We start from the raw sequence: 14,753 nt of genomic DNA, 5'->3' as shown, positions 1-14,753 counted from the left end.
TTGGGTTCATTGGTTTATTGACGAGACCGATGATGGGGGAGCTGCTGGCATTAGTTATTATGCGGACAAGGAGCTTATGCCACGGCATCGCCTGTTACAAGCACCTAGGCAAAGAGGCATTGGAGGCAGTGAGAGGAAAGAACAGAGGAGCTGAGTGTGTGCTGGAATCTGTGCTGGGTTGGGAACTGTCCCCCGCAGGCTGGCTCTCCATCGGTGCTGCTCTTCAGCGCTTACTCCTTGGAAGTCAAGCTGGATTGCCTTCACCTACAGCTGACACAGCATGAGACAAACTGATTTGCCTTTGTCTCTGGTTGACACAGCATGAGACAAGCTGATTTGCCTTTGTCTCTGGCTGACACAGTGCACGATGAGGAACTGCTGCATACCTGTTTTTGCAGAAATGTGGTTCCATGGCAATATCTCATGTGCCATCAACCTTCAGAGACTTGGGCTAATTTTATTTTTGTGACTGTGCATGTGTCTGTTTTACAACTTGGCTTTGAAGGAAGGCTGTTGCCTTTATCTGTATATATGATCATCACTGAACAACAATTAAACTTGAACTTGAAAGTTCATATCAACTGGGTTGATATACACCTGAATTCTAAAGGTTTTATGGAAATTGAGGGAAGCAAAGGGAAAACTATTTCCATTGATGGGGAAGTCCAAAGCAAAATTTGTGTAAAACCATTCATAGTTAGTTTCAGAAAGCACTTTTTTTGTAACATAAATAGTGTTTAAAATCTAAAAAAATATTTACCACAATTGTTGTTGAGCTGCTGATGAATTGGGGACATTGAAAATTTCAAAGCTGAGATTGATAAATCATGGACTTAAGAGGTAAGAAACAGATCAATTTTGATCTCAATAATTGTTAGAACAGTTTCAATGAGCTTAATGGCTGCACACAAATAGTTGCCACGTCATGGCATCATCCTCCTTTAGTTATAATGATGAATGTTAAATTTTAGTACTTGGGAAGTACAAAAATCAGTCTACTGTGCTTCATAGTTTGCTGTTGCCTTTTTTAATATTCAGGAGTTCCATCCGGCCAAGTATATCGATCACTCCAATGCAACAGATTGTTTGAAGGACCCTGGAAAACAGAATAAAAACTATATAAACAATTGTTCATCCCAGTTTGGCAAAAGAATAAATCAAGGAAGGTAGTGCACCCGTGGCTGACAAGAGAAATTAGGGATAGTATCAATTCCAAAGAAGTAGCATACAAATTAGCCAGAGAAAGTGGCTCACCTGAGGACTGGGAGAAATTCAAAGTTCAGCAGAGGAGGACAAAGGGCTTAATTAGGAAGGGGAAAAAAGATTATGAGAGAAAACTGGCAGAGAACATAAAAACGGACTGTAAAAGCTTTTATAGATATGTAAAAAGGAAAAGACTGGTAAAGACAAATGTAGGTCCCCTGCAGACAGAAACAGGTGAATTGATTATGGGGAGCAAGGACATGGCAGACCAATTGAATAATTACTTTGGTTCTGTCTTCACTAAGGAGGACATAAATAATCTTCCAGAAATAGTAAGGGACAGAGGGTCCAGTGAGATGGAGGAACTGAGTGAAATACATGTTAGTAGGGAAGTGGTGTTAGGTAAATTGAGGGGATTGAAGGCAGATAAATCCCCAGGGCCAGATGGTCTGCATCCTAGAGTGCTTAAGGAAGTAGCCCAAGAAATAGTGGATGCATTAGTGATAATTTTTCAAAACTCGTTAGATTCTGGACTAGTTCCTGAGGATTGGAGGGTGGCTAATGTAACCCCACTTTTTAAAAAAGGAGGGAGAGAGAAACCGGGGAATTATAGGCCGGTTAGCCTAACGTCGGTGGTGGGGAAACTGCTGGAGTCAGTTATCAAGGATGTGATAACAGCACATTTGGAAAGCAGTGAAATGATCGGACAAAGTCAGCATGGATTTGTGAAAGGAAAATCATGTCTGACGAATCTCATAGAATTTTTTGAGGATGTAACTAGTAGAGTGGATAGGGGAGAACCAGTGGATGTGGTATATTTGGATTTTCAAAAGGCTTTTGACAAGGTCCCACACAGGAGATTAGTGTGCAAACTTAAAGCACACGGTATTGGGGGTAAGGTATTGGTGTGGGTGGAGAATTGGTTAGCAGACAGGAAGCAAAGAGTGGGAATAAACGGGACCTTTTCAGAATGGCAGGCGGTAACTAGTGGGATACCGCAAAGCTCAGTGCTGGGACCCCAGTTGTTTACAATATATATTAATGACTTAGATGAGGGAATTAAATGCAGCATCTCCAAGTTTGCGGATGACACGAAGCTGGGTGGCAGTGTTAGCTGTGAGGAGGATGCTAAGAGGATGCAGGGTGACTTGGATAGGTTGGGTGAATGGGCAAACTCATGGCAGATGCAATTTAATGTGTATAAATGTGAAGTTATCCACTTTGGTGGCAAAAATAGGAAAACAGATTATTATCTGAATGGTGGCCGATTAGGAAAAGGGGAGGTGCAACGAGACCTGGGTGTCATTATACACCAGTCATTGAAAGTGGGCATGCAGGTACAGCAGGCGGTGAAAAAGGCGAACGGTATGCTGGCATTTATAGCGAGAGGATTCGAGTACAGGAGCAGGGAGGTACTACTGCAGTTGTACAAGGCCTTGGTGAGACCACACCTGGAGTATTGTGTGCAGTTTTGGTCCCCTAATCTGAGGAAAGACATCTTTACCATAGAGGGAGTACAAAGAAGGTTCACCAGATTGATTCCTGGGATGGCAGGTCTTTCATATGAAGAAAGACTGGATGAACTGGGCTTGTACTCGTTGGAATTTAGAAGATTGAGGGGGGATCTGATTGAAACGTATAAGATCCTAAAGGGATTGGACAGGCTAGATGCGGGAAGCTCGTTCCCGATGTTGGGGAGGTCCAGAACGAGGGGTCACAGTTTGAGGATAGAGGGGAAGCCTTTTAGGACCGAGATTAGGAAAAACTTCTTCACACAGAGAGTGGTGAATCTGTGGAATTCTCTGCCACAGGAAACAGTTGAGGCCAGTTCATTGGCTATATTTAAGAGGGAGTTAGATATGGCCCTTGTGGCTACAGGGTTAGGGGGTATGGAGGGAAGGCTTGGTTCTGAGTTGGATGATCAGCCATGATCATAATAAATGGCGGTGCAGGCTCGAAGGGCCGAATGGCCTACTCCTGCACCTATTTTCTATGTTTCTATGTTTCTATATGCAACAGGAATTCTGCAGATGCTGGAAATTCAAGCAACACATATCAAAGTTGCTGGTGAACGCAGCAGGCCAGGCAGCATCTCTAGGAAGACGTACAGTTGACGTTTCAGGCCGAGACCCTTCCTGAGTCCTGACGAAGGGTCTCGGCCTGAAACGTCGACTGAACCGCTTCCTAGAGATGCTGCCTGGCCTGCTGCGTTCACCAGCAATTTTGATGTGTGTTGCATAAAAACTGTATGCAATGGTTTTCTGGTGTTGCCTCAGATTTTCAGCACATGATGTGGAATCATCAAGTAAAACCCTACATATATTCAAGCCAAAATTATTTTGTAGGTTAAAATGGTAACCATGTAGATTTTAACTGTTCTTTGATTTTCCTTAACATTACTTTCACAATAAAGACAATGGTGCAATTTTATGATAAATAATTCTTTGCTCATATCTTTTTTATATTTCACGCTGTTTTTCTTCCTATGTGCTGCACTGAAAACAAAGATACATGATATCACTGCCGACAGATTAGCAAATAACGTATAATTCACTATTTCAGTTTGTGAGATTTTTTTTCTTGACCTGTGCACAAATGGTTGTATCTGTTTTTGGTTGAAAACATTATGGAGTCATCTTCAATTTCCCAAGAATGGATGAGATAATTTTCATGCAGCAGCATGGTCATTTAATTCCAAAGACCTGAAACTTTATCGAAGAGTCAAAGAAAGCGATGAGAGAATAGTGTTTTTTTTGGTGGGGGAAGGAGGTAATCAGGAGAAAGAATAAGTTAGCAAAGGCAAAACTGAAATGCTCATTATTAATAATGAGAAATGGTGCATGACAAATCCACTGCCCTGGGGTTGTAATAATGTGGTTTTGCCTCCGGGACGTGGAGTTAAGCTTTAACTAATGAAGTAAAGTATCTTGTTTCTACTGCCTGAAAAGGACTTAAATGAAATGCATTTGGATCAATCCAAAACAATTCCCATTGGGCTTAGACCCTTAGAATAAAATTAATATAATTTGGCAGAAATTTAAGCTTTATTCATTGTACATGAAAATACAGACAAGAAATATCTATAAAATATGATTTCATGTGACCTGAATTATTCGATGCTGTAGACATTGAGTACTTAAGTAGAAAATCATTCTCTATTAACTCTGGTATCTCCAGCAAAAGTATCACAACACAAATTCGTCTTCACTGTCTTCTCAGAAATTCATAGGATCCATGTCATACAGTACAGTGCAAATTCTTAGGCACATATACAACTAGGGTGCCTAAGACTTTTGCACAGTACTGTATTTGTTAACATGGAGCAGAGAGCCAGTTTATAAATATGGTGGGAGCAAAGGATGTTGGGAATGGTCAGGGTGGAGCGATGTGGGAGGAGTGTGGGAGAGGTGCCAGAGAAGGAGTGCCAGGGGTAGGGGTGGCACGGTTGTAGACACACCCAGCCCTGAGTCGCCAGGCAAGGTCATTTGATTCCAAATTGCAGGAAGTCTCTCTGGTGCTTCCCGCTCCTTCCTCTCTCCCTTCCCCTCCCTTTCCCCTTTTCCCAACCATAATTTCTCTCTTCCTGCTCCCTTCCCACTCTCAGTCCACAATAGACACCCATACCTGAATCAGATTTATCATCACTCAGATATTTCATGAAATTGTTTTCTTTTGCTCTGGCAATACACAAAATTAATACAGTACTGTGCATAGGTCTTGGAGACCCTAGCTACATGTATGTGCCTAAGACTTTTACACAATACTGTCCATAAAAGCAGTTATGAACAAAGCTGTTTTTTATAACATTTACGAGTTTTCCCTCCACAGACATTCCTTGACTTTCCAATATTTTATATAAATGAGTGAGCGAGGCCTCTGTCGGTCAGAGTCAACCACGGATGTTGTGTCCCAGCTGTCTAGATACGCAAGCCTGGGCAGTACGATATGAAGAGCAAGTTGTTGCCCATGTAACAGCCTCCTGCTCTCAATGCATCTGATGAACCCAAAGAAATGGCAGAGACTGATATAGTTTAGTACCAGCAGTGCCACAGGTGTTGTCAGTAGGACTGCCTTAGGGACTCCAGCTCTGAATTTTTCCCTTGGGGTTTACTCTCAAAGCCTTTTCCATGGGTGTGTAAGCCCAAAAGTCAGTGGAGGTTTGAGATCAGAGTTTTTCTTGCCCTGGATGAGCTGCCAGCCATGGCTGATGAGCCCCATCAGCCTGAAGTCACTGGTTTTAAGGTGCCAGCTTCTCCTGTCAGTAGACATGGTTCTGCTGGTCTTAGTAGCTATGCCATATATGAAGGCCAGGAGCTGGACTTGGTTGTCAGAGGCTATTTGAGGTGCATGCCATCGGGAGCATTTAGTAGGTAGTGGGAGCTTGTCCCCATTACCACCCCCAACTAAAACAACCTTAAGGAACCTTTTCTATAAATGTATTAGATTATTATTCATACTTATCAGTATTATTCTTCTTACAGTCGAATAAACAATTACAACAGTTGTAATGCTCAAACTTCCTATGGGCAGTAGCTCCTGACTTCATTTCAGTTAGCTCGGAACTTCAGAACCTTTCACTGTACTGTATATCTGATTAAAGAAAACTCATCGACCTGAACTCTATTTATTTTGTACAGGAGTAGCCTTAACTTATGAGCATATCAAGAATTTTCCTTTTCTGTTTCCCAAGTCTCAGCCTGGGTGATTGTATAATAAATGACAGACTGATTACATGGGATCACATTTTTGTGCATGATTGCTTCAGTAATGATGGCCTCTACCTTTGTCAACACATTGACTTCAAGTATTATTAAATGACCATGGAACAAGATTTTGAACAAATAAAACATGCTTCTTATTTGCAACACTCATTCAGGTGCCAGACAATCAGGGGACAGGGTCCATTATCAATTTATCAACAAGTTAATGAATCCATAGTAGAGTGAATGGCAACAAGGGAAATTTGGCAGCAGTTTAAAAAACACAATTGAATTGCAAGCTTGTAAATTAGTGATATCATTGGTGAAGTGAAATTTGCAACAAAGACACATCAAGTGAATTCAAAGATCCAAGTGTATATTTGAAAAAGTACTGAAATGAAAATTAGAACAAGTACATATATTCTTTGAGATAAATTGCATTGAAATTATTCTCAGGAGAGAGAATAATTGAGGACAGAAGAAATATTTTAATTCTTTAATTATAGCCATTTTTATAAATGCTGTCTTTCAATTTTCTGTCAATGAGCTAGAAAGAAGAACCAATTTCTCGCACAGTTTTAAGTGCTATCGCCATACACAGTTACATCTGAAAAATAGTGGATTCTATTCTTCCATTCTTTTTATCTGTCTTCCGTTTGTTCAATCCGATAGATGTAATTGTCCAGTGGTATTACTTCAAAGAAAGGGAGTGGTATTAACCCCATTTTCAATCTGAAACTGTGTCTGACACTCTTCACGTACTTGTATGTGAGAACTTGCCTAATGCAAAATTTTCTATTCTGTTTTAACATTGCAACGGTGACTAGTAAGTAATATATTGGTTGTAAAGCCTTTAGAAATGCACAGCAGCTGTGGAAGACACAATATTGATTAAAGCAATTTTCTCTTGCTTTCCATCATTCTGTTCGCATTAGTGGAGGATCTTGCACCAAAAAAAAATGACTGTGGCAGCTAAATTTGGTTAGTGTTCTATGCCTGAATGATAGAACATGGAACAGTAAAACACAGGAACAGTCACTTCAGTCCACAATGTTGTGCTGAACCAATTTAATTAGCAATCAAGTGGCCAACTAAACTCATCTCACCTGCTTCCATAATGCCAATACCCTTCAATTTTCCTCAGATCAACGCGTCTATCTAAATGTCCCTTATGGATCTGCTTCTACCATCACAACAGGCAGTGCATTCCAGGCCCCCACCACTCTCTGCGTAAAAACACTAGCCCCCTCACATCCCCTTCTCACCTAAAGTGCATGTCCTCTGGTATTAGATATTTCAATGCTGGGAAAAAGATTATGTCTGTCTACCCATCTACGCCTTTCATAAACTTATAAACCTCTATCATATCTCTACTCACCCTCCGCCGCTCAAGAGAAAACAGCCCAAGTATGTCACCTTCTCATTACAGCACATGCCCTCTAATCTAACCAGCAGGCTGGGTAAACCTCTTCTGCCTCAACAACCTTTCTATAATGGGGCAATCAGAAAGTTTGGAATGCTCCAATGCGGCCCAACGAGAACTTTATAATTGAAGTAACCACATTAGCCATATCAGTTGGTGATGTCTTCATTTTGAAACGCTGCACAAACTATAAGATATTTTGATTGAATGCCTCTGGATAACTTTAAGAGATAACATCAGGCGTGGTCCTGAGATCTGGTGAAGAGCTAATGTTGTTCCATTATTCAATAAGGGAACCAGGGATAATCCTGGAAAATATAGATTGGTGAGTCTCATGTCAGTGGTAGGGAAGTTACTGGAGGAAATTGCAGTCTTATTAAGCTGCAATATAACTTCCTAACCTTTGAACTCCAGGTTATTTAGATACATCACAAACAATGGAGGTCCCAGTACAGATCCCTGCCATACTCCACTAATCACAAACCTCCAGCAGGAATAAGTCCTTTCAACTATTAAGCTCTGCCTTCTATAGGAACACCAGCTCTGAATCTAATTGATCAATTCACTATGGATCCCATGCATCTTAATCATCTGGATGAGCCTCCCATGAGGGACCTTGCCAAGTGCCTTACTAAAATCCACATAGACAAAATTCACAGCTCTACCTTCATCAATCACCCTTATCATCTTGTTAAAAACTCAATCAAGTCCCAACTTGTCCCACACAAAGCCATGCTGGCTCTCTCCAATCAGGTCATACTTTTCCAAATGCTCTTCAATCCTATCCCTAAGAATTCTCTCCAGTAGCTTCCCTACCACTCACATGAGACTCACCAATCTATAGTTTCCAGGATTATCCCTGGTTCCGTTATCGAATAATAGAACAATATTAGCTATTGACCGGATCGCAGGACCGCGCCTGATGTTGTCTCTTAAAGTTATCCAGAGGCATTCAATCGAGATATTTCATAGTCTGTGTGGTATTTTCGTAATGAAGGTATCATGAGCTGATACGGCTAATTTGGTTCTTCAGCCAATTACCCTGCAAATGCACCCTATGAATAAAACGTGAGTGGATTTCATCTGTGCCTCATTGTGCAAGGCTGCCTGTTATCAGCATGCTACAGAAACTTTGCAACTCCCACTGATAGTACTGTGCAGAGCTCCTACATCTGACCAACAGGATGGAGTTGTATATTGCATTCTGACCTGCTGGGTTCCTCCAGCATTTTGTGGTGTTGATGGCATCTGTTTCTTTAAAGTACAACACACCTAATTTCTTCAACACCACAAGCAACACCAAGGTCGCAGGGTACTTGCCCATTGCAGTGCTTGACAGCAGTCTTATTCCTGCATTCAGGGTTGCCTAGCACTTTATCTTGTGCAAACACACCTTTAATACCTTGCCTTACAGCTTTGACAATCACTGCTGATCAAGAAGCTTTCTGATTTCTATCTGTCAGCTAAAAACATGAAGGGTCAGGAGTAGGTACATACGTGCTTGAGCTAACTCAACATTCATTCGGAGTGTACCTGTTGTGCTTTCTAATTATATCCGTCTGTCCCGGCTCCATATAAATTTATACTATACTCCTGTTCAGCAAAAATACACTTGTTTCAGACTTAGAATAATTAGCTGAGAAAGCATCGATCGTATTTTATGACAAGAGTTCTATAAACCTCTGCAAGAAGAGCTGGCTTTTAACTTCCCTACTGATTGGTCTGGGTCTGATGGTAGCATTATCTCCCAGACTGAACTGCAATCTATCCTCTTAATCCCTTGCAAAAATCCAACATCTTAAATGATATCATCCCTCAATTGCATATAATATTTGTCCTGTTTCCTTAAATATAGTTTAAATACTATTTTCATTTCTCATATATGCAAACACATCAGATTTAACACTGGAACTCAAAATCATGCAAATAATCTGTGATCAAACTAATTTTAGCATTGACATTTACATATATGAAGTTTCAGTGTTTCAGCCATTTTATCTCTCCCCTTGCTTTCAAGTGGGACCATCAATTTACAGTAGCTCACTGAGTATTATTTGTAATTAGTGGAAATTTCTCATTTCTCATTTTTCTTGTCTTAGTTCCATTTATACTCTGAAATATATGTCCATTAATAGAAATATCCTGAAGAATGTGACTCAGGGTGAATTTCTATTCCACTGTTCTGGAGAGTTATAATGTTATGGGGCAGAAATGTAACCATGATCATTTTCACTATCTATGTACTTTATAGTGGCTGTGTATTATACTCTATTTCCCAAATCCATTTTATCAAAATGCAGAGTACAATATGCATACACCACTAAAGCTTGTATTAACTACAAATGGCCAAGGACAGATTTTATTCTGCAAACCAAACTATAACTGATTTACCTCTGAAGACCAAAAGAAAATCCATAATGTCGACATCCTCTCAACTGTTTGAAATGTGTATTCACTTTGAGTGAATAAATAAACAAATTGATAAACAGCCTGTTCAAAGGCAAGGCATTGAAATTGCGGTAGAAATTAATTTGTAGGAAACAACTATATGACAGTGAAGTATATGGGAAAATGATAGTGTTGACACTGTGTAATGCATCCGTAAACTGATATGTGATTAAGTGAAGGTGCAGGTATTATGGGCTTTCCCAAGCTCTTCCTGCATCATAGATCAATAGACTTTCTAGCAAAGGCTGTCTGCCAAAATATTACAGAACATTCTCAATGAAATATGCAATTTTCTTAAGTTTATGAAGCCAAAAGATGAGAGAGTAGAGCTGCAGAACTTGCAGATTTTGTTGCCACAGTGAAGAATTTTTTTTCATTCACTGGAAGCATCCCAATAATAAATGGGACTGTGCATTACTTCTGTTTTAAAGTGGAAATCAAACATTTTGTTTTTTTTTTCTAATCTATTTCCGGTTTTCATGAAGTTAAAATTCAAGTTCAAGTTTATTTTCATTCAATCGTATGCATGTATAATGTATACAGTAAAATGAAACAATGTTCCTCTGGGACTATGGTGCCAAACAGTATACACAGTGTGTATATATAAAACAAACAGCACATAGAATAATAAACAAATATATTCTGGGGGTGTACATGTTGACATGAAATGCTTACGTGACATATAGTTAAACATACAACAGTATAATGCCAGTGGTGCGATCATCCATAATGTGTACTGGCAGAGTGTTCAGAATTCTCACAGCCTGGGTGAAGAAGCTGTTTCCCAGCCTAACAGTCCTTGTTCTTACATCGTGGTAGCTTCTACCTGACTGTAGAAGGTCAAAAACAGATGGAAAGGGTCCTTGACTATGTTGAGCGCTCTGCAAATGCAGCGTTTCTGGTACATATCTTGGATGGCCGGTGGGGTGGTGGGGGGGAGTGGTGGTAGAGACTATGATGAACCTCTCAGCAGCCCTCACAATCCATTGCAGGGTGCTGTGCTCAGATACCTTGCAATTTCCATACATACAACTAGTCAGGACACTCATGATGGTGCTCCAGTAGAATATGGTTAGAATAGGGGTGGGTAGTCTTGCTTGCCTCCGTCTCCTCAGGAAGTGGAGGTGCTATTGTGCTTTCTTAACTAAAGAGCTGGTGTTGAGGGACCAGAAACAATAATTCAGTTGACCATTTTTTTTTCCAAAAGACAACATTCAATATTCTTATTGTTGAAAAATAGCAGCTTTTTATTTGATATGAGTAAAGATCTTGCATTCTGCATTTACAAGTACTCTGCCGCCTAGTGCTCTACTTAGAAACAATAATTCATGAGGCTGCTCGTGCCCAGAATTATTCTGGGTACTGATGATAAGCCTTTGCTTTATTGCTACCCGGAATGATGAATGAGAACTAAGCTGTTTCGTGATAAAAGTGTAACCTCAATCACAAACAAACAGCAAGGTTATCAACAGAACAGTTAGGAAGCTGAAAGTCAGTCCTCTCAAAGAATGTCTTCATTTGACAAAACTCTAGGAATTAGCTGACTTTGAGTTTTCATTCCAATGTCTCCTCCATTTCCTGAGTGGACATTCAATGAGTTCGAACCTTATTTTGGCAAACATTTTAAGACCATATGATTATAAGGTAAAGGAACAGAATTAGGCCATTTAGCCCATCGAGTCTGCTCCACCATTTCATCATGGCTGATGCATTTCCTTGTCAGCCCCAATCTCCTGCCTTCATTCCATAACCATTCATGCCCTGACTAATCAAGTCTATCAATACACCCAAAGACTTGGTCTCCACGGACACCAGTGGTAGCAAATTCCACAGATCCACCACTCTCTGGCCAAAGGAATTCCTTCTCATCTTCTTTCCAAATGGATGTCCTTCTCTTCTGAGGCTGTGTCCTCTGGTCCTAGACTGCTTCACCTTAGGAAGCACTGTTTCCACATCCACTCTGTCCAGGCCTTTCAACATTTGATAAGTTTCAAAGAGATCAACCCTCATTCTTCTGAATTGCAGCATAGGCCCAAAGACAGCAGATACTCCTCATATGATAAGCCTTTCAATCCCAAAATCATGTTTGTGAACCTCCTTTGAAACCTCTCCAATTTCAGCACATCCTTTCTAAGATAAGGGGCCAAAAACTGCTCACAACACTCCATGTAATGCTTCACCAGTTCTTTACGAAGCCTTAACATTACATTCCTGCTTTTATATTCTAGCTTTCTCGAAATGAATGCTGATGTTGCATCTGCCTGCTTCACCACCGACTCAACCTGCAAATTAACCTTCAGGGAATCCTGTATGAGGTCCCTGTGCTCGTCAGATTTTTGATTTTATTTTTCCATTTAGAAAATAGTCAACCCTTTCATTTCATATACCAAAGTGCATGACCACATACTTTCCAATACTGTATTCCATCTGCCACTTATTTGCCTATTCTCCTAAGTTATATAAGTTCTTCTGTAGCTTCTCTACTTCCTCAAAACTACCTACCTCTCCTTCGTATCACCCACAAACTTGTCCACAAAGCCATTAAATTCTATCATTGACATATAACACAAAAGGCAGCTGTCTAAACACAGACCCTGTGGAACACCACTAAGTCACTGGCTACCAAATAGAAAGAGTGAAAGAGAGGTGAGAATAGATTTTGGCTTTCCTTTATTCCCACTCTTTGCCCCTGCCATTCAGCCAATGCTCTGTTGGTGCTAGTATCTTTCCTGTAATATCATGGGCTCTTAACTTGTTAAGGTGCCTTGTGTGACACCTTGTCAAGTCCTTCTGAAAATCCAAGTACACAACTCCACCAGCGCTCCTTTGTCTATTCTGCTTATTATTTCTTCAAAGAATTCTGGAAGATTGGTCTGACAATATCTTCCCTTAAGGAAACCATGCTGACGGCTTGGAGCCATATTGTGTGCCTCCAAGTACCCTGAAACCACATACTTAACAATTGACTCCAACATCTTCCCAACCACTGGGATAAGACTAACTGGCATATAGTTTCCTTTCTTCTGCCTCTCTCCTTTCTTCAAGAGTGGAGTGACATTTGCAATATTCTATTGATTCCTGAAAGTTCATTACAAATGCCTCCATAAGCTCTTCAGCCACCTCTTTCAGAACCCTGGGGTATAGACCAGCTGGTCCAGATGATTTTTTTTTAATATTCAGACCTTTCTGATTCCCAAGCATCTTCTCCCTCGAAATATCAACTTTGCTCAATTCTGCGCTTGACAATTTTGAACTTCTAGTATACTGCTGGTGTCTACCACAGTGAAGACAGATGCAAAATACTTATTCAGTTTGTCCACTATAACTCCATTACTACCTTTTCCCTCAAGTAGAGAACTGTATGCATTGATGCTGATTCCGTTAACCTACAGCCTTATTCTTTTGAACATACTTTTTTTATATATAAAAAGAACTGAAGAATGAACCCCAATGTTTTATACACTCTTTTCAGACCTAATGACCTAATTATATTTACGAGGGGTGATTATAAAGTTTGTGGCCTAAGGTAGAAGGAGTCAATTTTAGAAAACATAGCACATTTATTTTTCCACATAGTCCCTTCATAGATTTACACACTCAGTCCAGAAGTCGTGCAGCATACGAATCTTGGACCTCCAGAAAGTGTCCACAGATGGGTGATTGATAAGTTTGTGGCCTAAGGTAGAAGGAGATGAGTTATACAGCTCTTGTTACATGCACATGCAGGTCAACTCTTTGAGTGATGATGCAGAAAGTTTGAAGTTAATAACTCATCTCCTTCTACCTTCAGCCACAAACTTATCAATCACCCCTGCTGTGGACACTTTCTGGAGGTCCAAGATCCGTATGCTCCAAGACCGCTGGACCATGCGTGTAAATGTAGGAGGGGACTATGTTGAAAAATAAATGTGCTAGGTTTTCTAAGATTGACTTTTTCTACCTTAGGCCACAAACTTATCAATCACCCCTCGTAGATATGCAGAAAGCACACAGCACATTTACCTTCAGAGATCAGGACACACAGTAGATAGAAGAGTTGAGATGTTACACTGCAACTTCACAATACAGTCCGCACCTGGAACGTGGTGTGCAGTTTTAGCTGCCACACGGTTAGAAGGATGTGATTTACTGGAGAGAGTGCAGATGATATTTACCAGAAGGTCACCTGGAACAGAGGATTTTTGTTAGTGGGAGAGATTAGATATATTGGACTTGTTTTCCCTGGAGACATTGAGGATAAAGGCAAATTGCGAAAACCACGTAAGATTATGTGAAGAACAGATAGGTTAGGTAGTCAAAATATTTTTCTCATAGTAGGAGAATTAACAATGAGAGGATAGAACAAACTTAAATGAGATCCAAAGGATTTTATATAGCTAGTGATTGCTGCCAGAAGTGGTGGAATCAGATACAATTAATATATTTAAGAAGCATTTAGTCAGACACTTAAATAAGCAAATTACAAAATTAAATGGCCCTAATATAGACAAATGGGTTACTTGCATCATACACCTGATGAGGTAACCATAGCATTTGGCCAGGAACAGATGTCGTCAAGTGGTACCCAACCTTCATAGAGTGTTTCGACCCTTTACACTACACTCTCCAGTTAGCGGATCAGCAGTTGTGGCCTAGTCACTGCCCATCTGCTCCTGACTTCCAGCTTAACTCCTCTCATCTGCTCCACATCCAGCAAGAGGCTCTTTCTACTTCCTCCCTTATCTTGTGAGCTGCTTGGTGCTTGCTCTTTTCATCAAGGCCCAGTGCAGGCAGCAACATCTATGTCAACCTGCAGGAGCCCTGTTCAGCCAATCTCCATGGAAATAGCCATGTCTTCCATCCTTTGTCCCTGTATGCTTGGACTAAGGACTGGAATTTCACAGCCCTTCTCTCATGAGCCTCCTCACATCCATCCTCCCATGGTACTGTGAACTTCAGCGGGATGATTTTCTTGTCTTGGGTGGACCACAGTAGGATGT

The 14,753-nt window shown here is 40.6% G+C and overlaps 1 long non-coding RNA gene across 2 annotated transcripts in view; it reads right to left on the bottom strand.

The window, feature by feature from the left end:
* LOC134357705 (uncharacterized) overlaps window positions 1-13,915 on the bottom strand; it is a 50,260-nt gene extending 36,345 nt beyond the window's left edge. For both annotated transcript variants that reach the window (XR_010020705.1, XR_010020706.1), the window contains exons 1-2: window positions 13,777-13,915; window positions 761-1,096 (exon numbers count right to left, since the gene is read on the bottom strand). This is a non-coding gene — a long non-coding RNA (uncharacterized LOC134357705). The remainder of the gene's footprint in view (window positions 1-760; window positions 1,097-13,776) is intronic.
* Window positions 13,916-14,753: the final 838 nt, after the last annotated feature.

Source organism: Mobula hypostoma, chromosome 17, assembly GCF_963921235.1.
Source record: "Mobula hypostoma chromosome 17, sMobHyp1.1, whole genome shotgun sequence".
NCBI classification, from domain to species: Eukaryota; Metazoa; Chordata; class Chondrichthyes; order Myliobatiformes; family Myliobatidae; genus Mobula; species Mobula hypostoma.
This window is presented reverse-complemented; position numbering and strand designations above follow the sequence as displayed.